Source organism: Mastomys coucha, unplaced genomic scaffold (assembly GCF_008632895.1).
Source record: "Mastomys coucha isolate ucsf_1 unplaced genomic scaffold, UCSF_Mcou_1 pScaffold23, whole genome shotgun sequence".
In the NCBI taxonomy this organism is placed as follows: domain Eukaryota; kingdom Metazoa; phylum Chordata; class Mammalia; order Rodentia; family Muridae; genus Mastomys; species Mastomys coucha.
Window position 1 is genome coordinate 65,112,995 of NW_022196906.1, and position 4,880 is coordinate 65,117,874.

The 4,880-nt window shown below is 40.0% G+C and overlaps 1 non-coding gene across 1 annotated transcript; it reads left to right on the forward strand.

The window, feature by feature from the left end:
- Window positions 1-4,360: 4,360 nt before the first annotated feature.
- On the forward strand, window positions 4,361-4,466 carry LOC116074034. Its single transcript, XR_004112021.1, has one exon. It is a non-coding gene; the product is annotated as a U6 spliceosomal RNA (small nuclear RNA).
- Window positions 4,467-4,880: the final 414 nt, after the last annotated feature.

Sequence of the window (4,880 nt, forward strand, 5' to 3'; positions counted from 1 at the left end):
GTAGACCAGGCTGGCCTCAAACTCAGAAATCCACCTGCCTCTGCCTTCCAAGTGCTGGGATTAAAGGCTTGCACCACCACTTGCCCAGCAATGGGGGTTTCTTAAAAGGAGAAGGTGGAAGAAGAAATAGAGAAAAATATTAAATTCTGAGAACTACAGAAGAGCTCTAAATTCTAAAATGATTTAAAATGATTTACTCAGTTACCACTGGGAGACCTTATAATGCAGCTGTAAGCATTTGGGTACAGGTACCTGTTTGAATCCTTGCTCTTGGTCTTTAGGGTATACACCTAGGAGGGGGATTTGCACTCTGTGGCTAACTGTGAGGAAGTGTCAGACTGTCTCTCATGGCAGCTACACAATTGTACATCCCAACAATCAATAATTACGAGTGCTACAGTGTCTCCACACCAAGACTTGTTCTGGTCCTCTTTGGTTTTTGTTTGTTTTTAGAGACAGCCTCTCACTGTGTTTTCCAAGCAGGCCTCGAACATGTGGGCTCAGGTGTTCCTGCTATGTTAGCCTTCCAGCTAGCTGGCTTCACAGCTTGTCTTTTTGATAATGGTCACCCAAGTGATGAGGCATGAAGTGGTATATATAGCAGTCACACTGGGTTTATTTACTTGTTTATTTATTCCAGGGAGGGTTCTTTTCTTAGTGAGTAACTTAGAAAGTATCACAGTCCTTTTTTAAAACCTCAAAACATGCTGGGCAGTGGTGGCACATCCTTTAATCCAAGCAGAGAGGGAGGGACAAGGGTAGGAGTATGGGCAGGCAGATCTCCATGGGTCTGAGGCCAGCCTGGTCTACAGAGCTAGTTTCAGGACTGCCAGGGCTATCCACAGAGAAACCCTGTCTAGAAAAACAATCAATCAAACAAGCAAGCAAGTAAGCAAAAATCAAAACCTGCCCCTCCTAGGTGGTAATGATATACATCTTTAATTTTAGCCCTCAGGAGGCAGAGGCAGGTAGATCTCTGTGAGTTCAAGGCTAGCCTTATCTACAGAGTGAGTCTCAGGACCACTAGGGGCCATACAGAGAAACCCTATCCTGAATTTAAAAAAAAGAAATCAAAATCTGATAATGTGGGGCTAGAAAGATGGTTCAGGAGTTAAGATCCAGGTCAATTCCCAGCATTCACACCTGAGACCCTCTTCTGACATCCTAGGACATTACATGCACATACATAGGTGCAGGCAAACACTCTTTCACATAAAATAAAATAAAATAAAATAAAATAAAATAAAATAAAATAAAATAGCCCTGGTATTGATACCTTTAGTGTCCTGGGCAAAAATCTATAAATGATTTAACAGCATTTACCACATATATACCCTTAACATACTCACTTCTACCATGTATTATAATTCTATAACTTTTACTTCTCACAGTATATTGCTTGCCAGAAACCTATTTTCATAATCAATTAGATTTATATCTATTTGTATTCATTCTTCCTCTCCATCCCCCCTGCTTTTTGATACAAAGACTCATTAAATTAGCCAGGCTGGCTTCAACCTTGTATAGCTCTGGAAATTTTGAATTTACCATTCTTCTCAGTTTCATGAGTGGATAAGATTATAGGACTAGGCTACGGGTCCAGCTTTAATTATTTGTTTCAGCTCCATTGCTTTCTACACCTCTATTTCTTTTTGTTTTGCTTCTACTTTTATTTTTAAAAATGATTGTAGCCAGGTATAGTGATACCTGCTTTATTCTCACCACTCTGGTGGCAAGCAGGTCACTGTGAGTTTGAGACCAGCCAAGTCAACATAGTGAGTTCCAGGTCACTTAGGACTATATAGTGAGACCCTGTCTAAAATAGTAAACAAACGAACAAATAAAACTGTTTATTATGAGGGTAGTGCATGTGCGACATTGAGCATGTGGACCAAAGGACTTCTTTGCGGGCATCAGCTCTCTCCTTCCACCTCTATGTAGGTTCCAGGGATCAAAGTCAGGTCACCAGGCTTCCCTGGCAAGGACCTTTTACTCAATGAGCCACCTTACTGACTCACCTGACTTTTTTTTCATGCAAGATTATTTTATTTTCTGCAAGGTGGACACCCTACAGGACATCCTTTAATTAGTTGTCTATTGGCAGCATAAACGTTTTATTTTACTTGAAGCCTGTTGTCTTCTGTCTTTAAGGTGAGTTTGGTGGTGGTACATTAAGCTCTCTCTCTCTCTCTCTCTCTCTCTCTCTCTCTCTCTCTCTCTCTCTGTGTGTGTGTGTGTGTGTGTGTCTGTGTGTGTGTCCTGGCTATACTGATTCTTCTTTGTCTCTGTAGAGTTTCTTGGGTCAGTGAGCTACTAGACACAATCCCTCTAAGGCCCATCCTAATTTTTTTCTTCCCATGGAACCTCAATGAAACTTGCTGTACTTTATCATGGCTGTTATATTTTCATAATTTATGGCTCTGTCAGGTGTGTGTGTGTCTGTGTCTATGTGTCTGTATATGTCTCTGTGTGTGTCTGTGTCTCTACGTGTGTGTCTGTCTGTGTCTCTGTGTGCCTCTGTGTGTATACATATAACACACCCCTACATCTACATTCATTATTTTCATTTTAAAATGAATCCTTACTTCATTCTGGAATTTCATTCCATTCTTTGGAGTAGAGGTCTAATTTACTAATTCCTTTTTTAAAATTGAATTGGTATTATAATTTTTGGTTTTTTTTTGTTTTGTTTTTGTTTTTTGTTTTGTTTTTGTTTTTTTGTTTTTGAGACAGGGTTTCTCTGTGTAGCACTGGCTGTCCTGGAACTCATTCTGTAGACAAGGCTGGCTTCAAACTCAGAAATCCACCTGCCCCTGCCTCCTAAGTGCTGGGATTAAAGGCGTGCGCCACCACCGCCCCGCGGTTTGGTTTTTCAAGATAGGGTTTCTCTATGTAACCTCAGCTGTTCTAGAATTTGCTGGAGAGCAGGCTGTCCTTGAACTCAGGGATTCACCTGCCTTTGACTCCCAAGTACTGAAACTAAAGGCTTGCATCACTGTGTCAGATATGGTATTATAATTCTTGATTTCTAGAATTTTTGTGTTGCAAATATGCTGTGTTGCTGTTTCAAAAAAAAAAAAAAAGCACAGTTCATGGCTTCCTGTTAAACTTTCCATTTTTTTGTTACCTAAACACAACAGCAAGCCTTGTTTTCTGCATCTGAGTTTCTGGAGTTCCTGTGAGGGGCTCCGGTCACTTCTTTTTCCTCATGTTCTGCCTCATGCATTCTCATCTATGTGTGTCTCTTTTCCGAGTGCAGGGCATTGAGCTTGAAGTCATTTTCACTCATATCATCCAATGCCAACTTCTCAAAGGATTCTGGTTGTGTCAGCTAAGTGTTCAAAGCAGTGCACAGTACAGGACAGGTGTGCGGTTTGTTCCATGACCACCTGGCCTGGGGGACCCATCCTCTCAATACAGCCAGTCATGTCCCTATCCACGTCTGTGTGGATCGCCATCTTTGGAGGCTTGTATTTCAGCTATCACTCCTGCAGCCCAGGATGGCTTCTATAGGCGTCTTAGTTTCCCATTTGCCTCCACAGGGTCTGCACAGAATATGGAAAAAACCTGCTCCCAAATAGCCCACTTTGGGTCCTAGATCTAGATTGTGTCTTATTTCTAATTCCTACAAAATTACAAGATGTTTCATGATTTTTAAATCTCTTTAGTTATCTGCAGTGGGATGGCAAGTACCAATTATCTAGCCCAGATGTTCTGCCTGTGTGGTCTTTTCCTAAGGAATTATGTATGCAACTTTGAATGTGTGCTGATGTCTCAGTTTTATATCTTTGTCCCGATCTTGCCTATTCTGTATCCCCACCCTGTTATTTCATGGGAACTCCAAGCTCAAAGAGGCATACAATCAGATTTATATCTATGTGTCATTTGATTCTTACATCTGAAGTTTTAGTTTAATGCATTATTATTGTATTTATATATTTATGTATCTATGTATATGAGTATTTGCCTGCATTAATGTCTGTGCACCATGCATACCCAGTACCCACAGAGGTCAAGAGAGAATACTGGATCCCTGGAAATAGAACGACAGCCATGTAGGTCCTCTGCAAGAACAGCCAGTGTTGAGCCACCTCTCCAGGTTCTACTATTGTTGTTACCATTATATTAGGCAGAATCTCACTGGGCACTCCCTGGCTGGCCTGAAGCTCTCTTTATAGACTACGCTGGCCCTGAACTCAGAGATCTGCCTGCCTCTGCCTCCCAAATGCTGAGATTAAGGTCATGTGCCCCACAATCCACAAAACAACAAGATTTAAATGAGAAATGTACAAATTAGTATTGTTAGTGACTTTAACTCTGCTATTGACCATTGACAGAATAACTTTCAACAAGTACAGTTGTGCACCCTTAGGCAGCATGTATACTCAAGCCAAAATGATGCAGAGAAGATCAGCATGACCTCTGTGAAGGATGACACACAAACTCATGAAACGTTCCATATTTTTTTTAAATTAAAGTTCTAGAAAAGTCTACAATATTAATCAACCCAACCTACATCTAGTAACAACACATTCTCACCAAGGCAGCAGTGTGTATGTACCAAATTATATTATACTCCCGCCCATAAAGCAAATGCTTATAAATCTAGAATAAATAGATTTATGTAAAAAATATGAATTAAATTAGATAACAGAAAAATATTTAAAAACTCTCCTACAAATAACTGAAAGCTAATTAAAAAAACACTTTTAAATACCCAGGTCAAGGAAGATCAGAAAAGAAATATATTTTTAGCTGAGTAGAGATAAAACCGCAACTATTAAAAAATTGTGTCAAACCATTAAAGCAGTGTTCTCAGAGAAAATTATAGCATTAAATATTTATACTGAGAAAAGGGAGGCTTTAAAATGAGTGCCCTA